At 41.3% G+C, this 13,820-nt stretch overlaps 1 pseudogene; it reads left to right on the top strand.

Moving 5' to 3' along the window:
- The first annotated feature begins 5,596 nt into the window (after window positions 1-5,596).
- LOC122728867 overlaps window positions 5,597-13,820 on the top strand; it is a 60,535-nt pseudogene continuing 52,311 nt past the window's right edge.

The raw sequence follows: 13,820 nt of genomic DNA, 5'->3' as shown, positions 1-13,820 counted from the left end.
CCTTTGTTTTTATGCTTTTTCAGTTTGTTGGACAAAAGTTTACAGTGCCTATCTGTCAGATTTGTAAATGACTTGCATCTGATAGTGACAGATAACATTTGAATGACTGAATCAAGATCCAAAAATAGTTCCACAGGCTTCAATAATAAGCTAAATATAGGGCAGTTAAGTGCCACAGTGGATAGGGAGCTGCTGGGCTTGGAATCAGGAAGACTCATCTTTCTGAGTTCAAATCTGGCCTCAGACACTAGTTGTGTGCCCTAGGCAAGTCACTTAAGCCTGTTTGCCTCAGTTTCCTCATCTGTAAAGTGAGCTGGAGAAGGAAATGGCAAACCACTCCTGTACCTTTGCTGAGAAAACTCCAAATGGGGTCACAAAGAGTTGAACATGACTGAAACAACTGAACAAAAGTAAGATTAAATCAATGAAAGGCAGGGTAGTACAGTGGATAGAGAATTTGCCTTTAAATTAAGGAAACCTAGGATCGAGTCTGCTTCTGACACATACTGGATAGTCAATGGACAGGGAGTCTCTTCTACCATTACAAATTAGTAACTAATGTACAGTTTATTGTTATGGGGAATAAGAGACTGAACTCAGATATGTCCACACTCTTTTTCCTTCATAAATGTAAATCTTTGATGACAGAGACGATTCATTTAAAAATATTTGTGTTTCAAGTGAATAGCACAGTACTTTGCCCACACAATAGTAGGTAGTTGACAAACATTTGTTGATTTAATTGAACTAACCTTCAGTTATTACTTTTGACTACTCTGATATATTATCAACAGGTTTTGAGCACATGAAAAATAAGGAACAAATGCAAGGTGTTTCAAAAGCCTTAGTACAGTTTTAAGCTTTAAAACTAAGTTTCTCTTTCTTTGTAAAAACTATTCAGTGTACACATGATGTAAGTAATCCTGTAGGATGTGGAGGAACCACTGTGTGGAGTTATACCTATTTGATGAATTCCCTAATCAACCTGATGAGATTACAGAGGGATACCATGGAATGTGGACACAGGGAATAAGACACAGAGACCTAAATATGTTTGGCTAATAGACTCTGGGAGGGAGGCTCTTACTGAGTGAGCTGCCCATTTCTGCAGGGTTTTTTTTTTTTTTAAGATCACTTTTTAAAGTGATCTGTGAGGTGATTTTCCCCTTTCTCGCACTCTTTCTCTCTGACTTGGAGCACAGAGACCCTTTGTTCAGAAGAGCAATCAAACCCACAGCAGAATGGACTTGTATTTTGGTAGGTGGAAATTGGGAGGGAACCTGTGTTCATAAACAGCAAGGAATCAATGGGCACAGGGGGGTGTATATCATAAATTTTTGTGAAACAGATTTCAAAGACTTCAAAGAAAGGATAGGTGGGCTCTTATAGCTCAAAATTCTATAGGGGAAGGTCACTAAGTCAGTCAATAAACATTTATTGGGGCAGCTAAGTGGCACAGTGGATAGAGCACTGGCCCTGGATTCAGGAGGACCTGAGTTCAAATCCGGCCTCAGACACTTGACACTTACTAGCTGTGTGACCCTGGCTAAGTCACTTAACCCCAATTGCCCCACAAAACAAAATAAACAAGCAAACAATAATAAACATTTATTAAACACCCGCTATATGCCAGGCACTCTCCTAAGCAATGGGACATAAAGAAAGGCAAAAGGCAGTCTCTGCCCTCTAGGAGCTCACAGTCTAATGGTAGAGACAACATGCAAACAATTATATACAAACAAAACACACACAGGATAAATAGGGCATACTCAACAGAAGGAAGGCATTACAATTAAGGGGCATCGAGTTAGGCTTCCTGTAGTAATAGGTCAGATCCTTACCGGCACTTGAAGGAAGCTAGAGAAATCAGGAGGCAGATATGGGTGGGGAGAGCATTGCAAGTATGGGGAAAGCCAATGAAAATGCACTGTCAAGAGACAGAGCATCTTGGTCAAGGAACAGCAAGGAAACCAGTGTCACTGAACCAGAGTTCATGCAAGGCAGGGAGGGTCATGGTTAACACATAATTATAAAGCATAACTCCTGCCTTCATGGACCTTACATGTTAAATTACTTCATACTTTTTTGCAAATGTTGCTTAATTAAATAGAATTAATATACACATGTTAAATACTAGCTTTTAAATTTTATGTACCCAGTCATCGTACAATAGGGTTAAATGTTCCCACAGGTATAGTGGTAGATGAGATCATAGATTCAGACAGATTAAGTGTTATAATCTATTGAGATTATTGAAGCTAGTCTACTGTTTCACAGTAGCTTTAAAATGGAAATTTACTGCTCTCACAAAGGAGATTTCAAGAAAATATCTACTGACTAGGTTTTGGTTCTGGCTATACTATTAACTAACTATGTTAATAGGTAGATACACATATACACAAAATCAGAACTAGATGGAACTTTAGAGGTCATTTAGTCCAACCCCCTAGTAAACGCCAGAGCCTGGATTTGAACACAGCTCTTTGTGTGACTTTAGCTATGCCACTGAACTATTCTGGGCATCAGTTTCCTCATCTGTAAAATGAGAGAATTAGATTAGGTGATTTTTAAGTTCTTTCAGTTTCTAAAATTCTATGATTTTCATCCATTTATATAAATCTGGGTATAATAACTCCACTTCAGACCTCTTCTCTCTATAATGATGGGGTCAAAAGAAGGTTGGGAGTGTCCAAGTTTGGCTGTCAAGTGGGTATCAAAAGAGGAAATGATGTGACACAACCATGGCAGAGGGTTGCCAGGCTTAAAGTCAGAGAGAGATGCCAGGGTGGCATTGCAGTGAAGGATGCCATCTTGGTGGGACTGGGCTTTGGATTTACCTACCCTGAGCAATAACTAAAGAGGTAACTAGCTACTTTGTAGTGTAGAAACAGCGATAGGCAAGCTATTCCATTCACAAGCTCAGGAATTGGGACTGTTGGCATCCACAAGGCCAAGGGACACAGTACAAGTATGTGATAGGGCAATATCTACTAGAGTTTCCTCCCTCCCCTCTCCCTGGTGACAAGGGTTAGTCTGCATTTTCCCTAAAATAAGACCAAGCCATACTTTATTGGCCCCAGGGGTGGGGTAAGGCTCAGACTGTGCCTTCCAAACAGTCTTTTGGTGGCTTCTATGTATTGATGTGTATTCCTGGTCATCTAGCAGCATAAAGGCCTCCCTACGTGGGGTCAGGACTCTTTAGATTTGCTGGACGTCCAAAGAACAAGAGAGTTACCACATCCTAGCCTGATGAACAGCTCTGTTTCCATCTATGGAGGGGACAGGGTAGAGAGGGGGGAAGTAGGTGGGAAACCTGGCTACTGTATCCTTATAACATATCCTTGCTATGTTAGGGTTAATCCATTTGTTAACTGTTCAGTGACCTACAAGTACTTTCTTTCTTCCCAATATCAAATCTGAACTAACATCATGCTGGTGTTAGGCCCACCCCTAACAAATTGCCAGGCCTGCCAGGGTAGTGACCAAGTCCATGCATGATGATTTTGAAGAAATGGTTCCCCATGTGGCCAAACAAAACGGATTGCCAAAGTTTAAATAATGTATGCTTCATGTGTAAACATACCTTCTGCCCTTATGTGTTGCATATGACTTATATATGATATGAGGCTATTGATGCATAAACATCATTGCTGTATAGTTATCCCTTCCACATTGCAGGGGTTAGGGTCACCAAACTCCCACAATCTGGAAAATCCACATAAAATTGTGCCTGGTCCTACAGAAAGAGAGAGAAAGTGAGAGAGAGAGAGAGAGAGAAAGAGAGAGAGAGAGAGAGAGAGAGAGAGAGAGAGAGAGAGAGCGCAAAACAAATAATGTATCATTCAGATTTTTGGCTAGGTTAGCTTGGTCCTACTCCCAGCTAGTCAGAATTAGCTAGGCTCTGTTGTAGCTTAAATATTACAATGTTTATGAATCTCCACATGGAAACAAGTGAGAGACAACATGTTGTAGTAAGTAGTTGCACTGATGAAAATCCTGGTTGTGTGACCCTGAGCAAATCCTCTAACCCCTCAGGACCCCGATAAAACTTTCTAATCAACTCTCTATAAATTATAGGATAATTAATTGCCTAAAACATTGATAGAAGGAATTTTCTCACCGGAATTTTCCTACACCAGTAGTTCTCAAACTTCTTGGTCTGGGATCCCTTTACACTCAAAATTATTCAGGACTGGCCTCCCAAAACAGTATGACTGAAAAAGAAGATGGGCTATCCATGTGATAAGAGCAAGAGATGATCGGTGAACATCCAGAGTACTCCACTGGTACCTTCAAGGATGTGAAGAGAAAATGAGGAAGGCCTCTGGTATGTTGGGAGAACCCCCTGTGGTAAACTTTTGAGGGATCATGAATGAGAACTAAACAGGATGAGCAGGCATAGGTGGATTGCAGTCAGCACTTAGCACAGTGCCTGTCACAACATCATTGGAAGGAATGTGCACATTGATAAGATCACAGATGCAGTAGGGCATTTCAGTATGGAAAGTGGTTTACAAACTTTAAAGCCCTATATAAATGTATAATGTTATTATCATCATGGTAAATAATGGGATATAAAAGGAGAAATTTTCATTGCATTAAATGGAAAAAATATCCCTTTTTTAAAAAAACGGTGATGTGTCTTAGATGATCTAGTGTAGAAAGTAGCTAATGTCTAGATTCATATTCTGAGATTATTTTCCATAAGGATTGTGACCTTGAATAAAGAGAAAGGAGAATGCTATTACACTGTTTTAAAATAAGAGTCAGCACCATCATCATATGATTAGCTTTCAAACATGATTGGCACCACTTAAGAGGTTGGTGGTTAGAACTGATGTCTGAATGAATAGGACATGTGACTGGTGATTAGCCATTCAACATACTAGAGATGGAAGGGAATAGAAATGAGGAATGCCTCCCTCCCTTATTTTACATATGAGAAATTAAAGCACAGAAAAGTTAAATGACTTGCCCAGGATCACACAATTTATTAATAATAGGGCTGGTACTAAAACCCAGATCTCCAATTCTATAGCATTACTACATGGTGCAATATTCCAAATATGAGGGAAGCTTATTATTGGCCACATAGACATGTGAAAGGTCAGGAATGTTGTTACAAAGAGAAAGACAATGACCTTTCTCCCTGGGTCTAGTATTTGTTCTGGGCCTTTCCCCATCCCATCCACTTGCAAAAAGAACAAAAGAGTCTTAGGGTTTAAACACTGTGAGGCAAGCCTTAAACCCCTAGAGCTGTTGGCAGTTTGCTTGAAAAGTAAGCTCTTATAAATAGATGCTGCCTGTAAGCAGTTCAGCAATTGCAATTTAGCTTAGCTGACTGTACATCTGAGGGAAGCTTCTGACAGATGTAGCCCTTGATTAGCAGAAAATAAAGTTCCAAAAACTGATAGGGACCTGAAGGCAATAGTTATCTGGCCGTATCACAAGAGATTAGTAGCTAAAGCAAGGAATTTACTGCTGGAGCAGCTCCACCCAAGCCTAAGGTATCTTCTATAGCTCTGTCTTGTTTGGATATTGGAATCTGCTAAATTCCAGGTAGCCAGGTCACTATCACACCAATATCCTTACCCTAATGGGTCCAGCAAGGAATTCCAGTTTCCGTGGTGGGAGGGTAGGTGAAAGGTTAGGGGACCACTGAAGGAAGGCACTTGTGCAAGTATTTACAGCATTGCCAGTTATTGTAGCTAGGACCAAATGGACAAGCCCTTTGAATTGCCTGAAACCCCCAGTTAAGTTATTAACAAGTAATAATGGGTCCTGTAAGGGGTCAAAGCTATTCCCTCCCTTTTGATAGAAGTGAAGTATTTTCTATACCAACTTCCCTTACGATAATCTTATGTGGCCAGTGAAGAAGGTGGATGAAACCTGGTGACTTATTCTAGAGGGATCTTAGCAAAGTTGTCATGCCAATTATTGTAGCCATTCCCGACCTCATCAATGCATTGGGCCAGACAGCCCAGCCCCAAGCAAGTGGCATGGGACTGGCACCTTTCTAATGCCTTTTCCTTTATACTTATGGCTAAGACTATTCAGGGACAGTTTGTCTTCTCCGGGGAAGGAGTCCAGTATACCTTTGCTAGTCTTCCTCAGGACTACCTGAACTCTCCACATTATCAGTTTGGTGGATTAAGATTTGAGAGAAGCCCCGCTTCCTGGGGACATTGATGTCCTCTGCAATGATAGAATAATGTTAACCAGACCAGTCTAGGCCAATGTGACAGAGGTCCTACACCAGATAGAGACTCATCTAATAGACAAGGGATAGGAAATTAACCCTAAGAAAATCCAGAGTCCAGCCAGTTTAGTCAAGTTTTGAAGAATATCCTAGATGAGGAGAACCCAGGTAATTCTAGATGCAGTCTAGAGCAAGCTATTAACACTCAGCAATGCAGCTGCCATAGGCAGCAAGCATCAGCAGTAATGTAGGCTCCAGAAGAGTGACCAAGAAAGGAATCTCAAGCAGAGTAGGCAACACCGTGGGCTGGCAGTGGGTGGCATTACTGACTATTCATGAGCAATTTGCCATTTTGTCCAACTGAAACTCCAAATCTCTCTCTACTTCCTCTACTAGGCCAGTGGGCCCTTCCCTCAAAGGATCTGGCTTCTGAGGTTCACTGTTTTGCTTGGTTCATTGACAGCTTTATGATACCTCAAGAGAACTATATGCAACTAGACTTCAGTGGTCATTAGTCCTGTAATGGTGAATACCCTGAGGGACTTAGTTCTTAGTAATTCCAACCAGTGTACTAATCTATGAGCTGCATAGTTGGTGTGTGAGAGCCTTGAGGGACTGGGCATATTAGTTAGACCTTCATCTACAATGTTTTCTGGGTAGTAATTATGGGTCCAGGGTCTGGAGTGAACAAGACTGGTGTAAGGGGCTAACATTCTACCTATACTATCTAAAATCTAATGAGTGGTCACCAATAAATTATAAGTTTTAGCAAGAGTGTTTAAGTATTTATTAAAGAGCATTAGGATCAGAGAGAAAGGTAAAAATCTAACTAATTCTAAGAGACCCCATCATCTGACCTGCCATGGCAAGGTCAGGAACCAAAAGAGGAAAAAGCCCTCTGCCAGCATCCACTTCTTACTTTGTGTCCTCCTCCCAGAAATGGGAGGCTCCTCAAGTTGATTGGCTGGTAGCCTTGATAGACAGTAGCCACAAGCAAACATCACTTCCTGATGTCAAGGACCGTGACCACATGGCTTGCCCTCAGATGCCTTCTCCTCATGGCGGAGCTTTCCTATAGTAGCTCTCCAGCAGGTGGCATCATTCCAATCGTTACACTGGACAATTAAAGGCTCTCCTTTCTGGAGTCAGAACACATGGAACAATTTTGCCTATGCCTCCCTCTGCTTACAGTTATTTGTATAGCACATCAATGTCCATCAGAAATATATACTCTCTGAAATGCACTGTATACAAAATAACAGCAATAGTGTAAAATGATCTGCTGGGAAGCATGTGGTTATTTTCAGCAAGGCAATGGTCCAATATAACCCTGAAGGACTATGAAAATGGCAACCCATCTACAGAGAAAGAAGTGATAGTATCTGAAATAGTTGGAAACACATTTTTTTTTCTTTTCTCTTTTTTTTTCTTTTTTGGTGAGGCAATTGGGGTTGGGTGGCTTGCCCGGGGTCATGTGGCTGGTGGGTGTTGGGTGTGTGGGGCCGGATTTGGGCTCGGGTGCTCCTGGTTCCAGGGCCAGTGCTCTGTCCGCTGCGCCACCTAGCTGCCCCTGGAAACACATTTTTTAAAAAAATGTTTTTTCTCTTTGACAATTCCTCAGTCTGAAGTTTTGGGAGTTTTTTGACTGTTTTTTCCTCACAACCTAGCTAATGTGGGAATGTTTTCCATGACTACTCATGTATAATTTATTTTGAAATGCTTGAGTTCTAGTGGGTGGGGGTGGGAATAGAGGAGGAAGAGAAGTTGGAACAATTTTTTTTTTAAATTGATGTTAAAATTTGTTTTTACATATATTTTGGAAAATAAAATTCTATTCTTAAAAAAAAATAAAGAAATTAAAAAAAAAAGAAATATATACTCTCTGCTGAGCTCAACAACTAGGCTGATGGCCTTATGAGAATAGCAGAGATAAGAGAGTGAGTTTATTGGCAGTCTGAATATGGGGTTCATGATGCCACATTGTGGTGGGTATAGGACCTTTAGACCCCTCTTTCCCAAACTAAGGACAATGCATCTTCTTCTACCCAACAGTGCTCATTATGGCAATTTGAGTACTCACCTCTGAAAAACCAGTATAGCATGATCCTGAAAAGACATGTCCCTGATGATCAGGGTCTACTGTCCACCTCCTGGAAGCCATGTACAAAGTGAATGGATGCCACTGTAAGAAGGAGGAGGGATCTCTAGATCAAAGCTTCTTAAACTGTGGATCACAACCCCACGTGGGGGTCACATAACTGAATGTGAGGGTTGTGAAAAATTTGGAAACAGTAAACGGTTACGTATACCTATTTTATATATCTATATTCCTGGAGTGCCATAAAAATTTCTCCAGTGAAAAGGGGTCACCATTGGAAAAAGTTTAAGAAACCCTATGCTAGACCCCCATTTTTTGGTAGTCAGCCTTTTGAATGAGAAAGTCCAAGAAAGAGAACCTAAGGAATCAGAATATCACTATTAAACATCTTCTTTTCCCCTACCCCCAACCCCAGCTGTAGCATCAGCAATAATAACAATAATCATGATGATGATAATAACAGCTTTTCGTTTTGATCATGCTTTTCCATTTACAAAACACTTTGCATACATTATCAGACTTCTGAGATAAGTGGTGTAAGCAATATTACAGCTATTTTTAAAGCTACAGAGGATGCCTTTGAGGTCATTCTATGGGCTCAGGCAAATGGGTAAATAATTCTCTTAAATGTAAGACACGGTCCTTGGTGTGGAGAGTAGCAGAAGGCGGGACAGTCTCATGGAGCGGGGCTCTTCCCTGTGGCAGCACCACCTCACCCCCACATTCCAGCACAGGGTGCCACCCTACAAGGTCGGGCTGAGGCCCGGGTCATACAATTTACTAACTGCCGCATTCTGTGCAGCCACGCTGCTCAAGGAGGACCTGTGAATTCAGGGAGGCCGAATCCTGGATCCAGAGAAGCTTTTCTTTGAAGAGAAGAGATTAGCTGATGAACAGAGGAACTGTAAGGGCCACATCCTGGTTCCAGGCTTCATTGATGTTCATATAAATGGTGGACTTCTCCCTGGTCCATGAAGATGTAAGGTCAGGAGTTTTGGTTGCCAAGAATCTCCTGACTTACTTCATTCTGCCCAACCTTGGTCACCTCACCACCTGATATTTATCACAAGGTCCTTCCTCACATCACATCACTGCTCCCAAGGAGCACTTGGAAGGACCATTCATCAGTCATGAGAAATGGGGGCACATCCTGAGTCTCACCTTTGCACTTTTGAGGCTGGTACATTCCAGGAATTGCTAAAAACCTATGGATCCCTGGACAATGTTGCCATAATCACCCTGTCCCCTGAACTTAAGTGAAGTCAAGAAGTCATCAAGGAGGGGCAACTAGGTGGTGCAGTGGATAAAGCACAAGCCCTGGATTCAGGAGGACCTGAGTTCAAATCCAGCCTCGGACACTTAACACTTACTAGCTGTGTGACCCTGGGCAAGTCACTTAACCCTAATTGCCCCGCAAAAAAAGAAAGAAAGAAGTCATCAAGGAACTCACTTCCCATGCCATCTGTGTGTCTGTAGGTCACTCTGGGTCTCACTTGTGGGAGGCTGAAGATGCAGTACAGAGTAGAGCCCATTTATCACCCACCTCTTCAACACCATGCTGCCTTTTCATCATCGTGATCCTGGCATTGTGGGTCTTCTGACTAGTGAAAAGATCTCACCTGGACAGCAGGTTTTCTTTGGAATGATTGCAGATGGGATCCACACCAACCCTGCAGCCCTGAGGATTGCATTCCGTGCCCTTCCCAAAGGGCTTGTGCTTGTTACTGATGCCATTCCTGCCCTAGGCTTGGGCAATGGTCGACACACATTGGGTCAGCAAGAGATTGAGGTAGATGGGCTGATGTGCTGCGTGGTTGGTACCAAGACACTTTGTGGCAGTATGGCCCCAATGGATGCTTGTATCCAGCATTTCCTCCATGCCACAGGTTGCCATGTGGAGATGGCACTTGAGACTGCAACCCTGCACCCAGCCTAGCTATAGGAATAGAAAAAAAAAAAAAGGAACCTTGGACTTTGGCTCAGATGTAGATTTCTGTGATCCTTGATGACCCCCTGAATGTCAAGGCCACATACATTGCTGGGGACATGGTGTGGCATGACAAGGCTTTCAGTCACTGATGGGCTGGAATCAAGAGAAGATTCTGCTCAGCTCTCAGCTGGATGTTGCATCAGCATTGAGGTTTTCAGCTTCCTTGGGATCTTAAATATCTGAGGGGGCAGAAGTTCCTGGCCCTGCTAGACCCTGCACTTGGAGGAATACTGAGCTGAAGTCTTGGACTTGGACATGGACATGAACTCCGTGGGAGGGCCTCTTCTGTAGTCTCCTCCCACTCCCCAGAATAAAATGACTACTCCTTATCCTGCTGCTACCATAATAGACCACATGAGTATTGATTGGGACCTTTGATGATCAGGCCCTGCCCTTCTAATCAACAACACAGATGAACATGCACCTTTAAAAAAAAAAAAGTAAGACAAACAGCTCTTATGTTCATGCCGCTGCCTGTATACTCCAGAATAATATGCTTTCTACTTTGTTTTAGCATGGAATATCTGGGAGAATTATCCCTAATTTCCATATCAGTATGTTGCCAGACAGATTCTAATGTACAAATAAATATTTCCCTAATAAAGATCCCTGTCTTATCCATGGGTCCTTAACCTTTTTTGTGTCCTGGATCCCTTGTGCAGTCTGATGAAGACTATGGACCCCTTTTCTCCAAAATGCTTAAATAATTGAAAGAGATGCTAGATTTCAATTTAGAGGTAAATGAAATTAAATGTAATTATGATGCTGTGGTTTTTTTCCCATCTAAATTCAGATACCTCCCTGAAATCTATTCACAGATTCCAAGTAAAGAACTACCAGTCTAATCAAACATTTTGTACATCACTTTCACCAGTGGCATAAAGACTATAATAAAGGTTGCTAAACGTATGTGTCACACAGAAGAAAATTAAGCAGGCGTGTTTCTAGTCCATTAGGAATATACAAAGTGATGTATAATTGTATATTCCCTGTGAGAAAACCATTCTGAAGTTGACCATTATTATTAATATCAATAATAATGGGGGGCGACTAGGTGGTGCAGTGGATAAAGCACCAGCCCTGGATTCAGGAGGACCTGAGTTCAAATCCGGCCTCAGACACTTGACACTTACTAGCTGTGTGACCCTGGGCAAGTCACTTAACCCCCATTGCCCTGCAAATAATAATAATAATGCTCATCCATTGTCTATCTGCCACTAAAGTGATTTTCCTGAAATGCAAGTCTGATCATGCCATCACTCTACTCAATAAAATCCAGTTGCTTCCTCTTGCCTCCTGGAGAAAATACAAAATGTTCTGTTTGGCATTCAAGGCCCTTTACAATCTAGCCCTCTCCTACCTCTCCATTCTTCTTATACATTATTCTCTGATAGTACTATTTGATTCAATGACCCTGGCTTCCTGGCTGTTCTATCAATTAAGACTCTCTTCATCTCTTAGCTCTAGGCATTCTCTCTGGCTACCTCCATGCCTGGAATACTCTCCCTCTTCCACTTCAACTCCATAACTCCCTGACTTCCTTTGAATCCCAACTAAAATCTCACCTCCTACAAGAAGCCTTCCCCAACCCCTCTTTATTCCAGTACTTTCCCTTTGTAATTTATTTCCTATTTATCCTGTATATAACTGGTTTTGCATATATTTGTTTTATATTGTCTCCCCCATTAGAATGGGGTTTTGTTTGTTTGTTTGTTTTGATGGGCAATGAGGGTTAAGTGACTTGCCCAGGGTCACATAGCTAGTAAGTGTCAAGTGTTTGAGGCCGGATTTGAACTCAGGCCCTCCTGAATCCAGGGCTGGTGGCACCACTTAGCTGCCCCTCCCCCAACAGAATGTAAAACTCCTTGAGGGCAGAGGCTATCTTTTGCTTCTTTTTGTATTCCCAGTGTCTAACACATAGCAGGCACTTCATAAATGTTTATTGAATTGAAAATGTGACTTATAAGAAGCAACTATTGCATAGAGGATAGAGATCTGGGTTCAGGTTCTGTCTCTGATATGTATTTTCTATATGACCCTGGGCAAGTCATTTAACTTCTCAGTGCCCTAGGGCAGCTCTCTAAAACGAAATGTGGCAGAACAGGTCCCATACACATCGGTAGAGGGAGAGTCTCATCAGGAGGTCCCTAAAACAACAAAATCACAGGTTTGGTTAAGAAAAAAAGTTAATATGATTGAAAGATAAAACTTCTGTGCAATAAGCATTGAGTTTGAGTCTGTGAGTAGCTGCTATACTTCCAGTATAGGCAAGAGAGGAAGACCTAGTCTCAAAATAATTAAAGGGAGACCAAATCTTAAAATAGCAACAACAATAGCACTGTTAAATGAACTATGTGCTTGATTTTGTTCCAATATCAATTTGTTCTGAGTCAGGCCTGGCCCATTACTGGGTCCATGCAACATGTTTCGTGCTTTTCTTCATACCTTTTGATACTGCTTGGTGTAACCAGTACAATGTCATTTGCAATGTCCAGGAACAGCTGGAGCATCTCATCCATAAAGAATCTCTTTTCTGTTTAGACATTGTGTTGGATATCTTCGATGATGATGGCAAATACCTTGACAAGCATATACCTACAAATCTTCTGCCTTACTTGTTACTTATGATAATAACAATTGCAGACATTGATATGGCACTTTTAATATTTGCAATGTCTTTTAATTATACTATCTCATTTGATTCTCAAAACAGTACAGTGAGTTAGGTTTTTTATGCATTTCTTATATGCATTAATTAAGAAACTGAGGCTTAGCAAGGTTAAGTAATTTGTTATGGTCATTCAGCTAGTGTCAGTGGAAGGATTTGAACCCAATGCTTTCCCAACTCTTAAGTCCAGAGAACTTATCTCTATGCCAAACAGTCTCTCTTGAAATAAAAATTTAAAAAAAGAAAATAGTGGTGTGGGACTTTGTGTTTTCTGTGATTTTTCAATCATGTGGCTATAAGCATGTGATATGCTTTAAAATATCAGTTGTGAAAGACTGTCTATCCTCTTCTAATATTTTTATTAAGAATTCCCTCAATATAAGTGTAGATTAGTCTCAGAAAAATTCCATAGAGATGGGAAAGTAGGCATACAGCTCGGTAGTTATTGATGTTTTCACTATTAACTTTTTCTTGTTCAATAATAGTGCAAACATCTGACATCCTCTTTTTCTTCTATCTTGAGAATTAATCCCTCAAGCCCCTCAAAATTGTTTTGCCTTGACATGGACTTTATCTGTGTATGAGGAGTCTAGTATTGCTATTCTTCTTGTCTTTGTCTTCATCAGCACCATTTCCACTACCTTATGCTTCACAGTGGGCTGAATCTCTGGGGGGATAGCTTCTATTTTTAGGACATTTTAACATTGAGTTAAAACTTGCCTTCCTGTGTTTCCCATACACTGACCCTAGAATAGAAGTCCTTGATGTCCACCAGAATAAGTCTAATCTCTCTTCTACATGATAATTCTTCAAAAACTTGAAGACAATGTTTAGTGGTGTGTCTCTCTATCCCCCAGCCTTACAC

The sequence above is a fragment of the Dromiciops gliroides genome, chromosome 5, assembly GCF_019393635.1.
Source record: "Dromiciops gliroides isolate mDroGli1 chromosome 5, mDroGli1.pri, whole genome shotgun sequence".
Classification (NCBI taxonomy): domain Eukaryota; kingdom Metazoa; phylum Chordata; class Mammalia; order Microbiotheria; family Microbiotheriidae; genus Dromiciops; species Dromiciops gliroides.
This window is presented reverse-complemented; position numbering and strand designations above follow the sequence as displayed.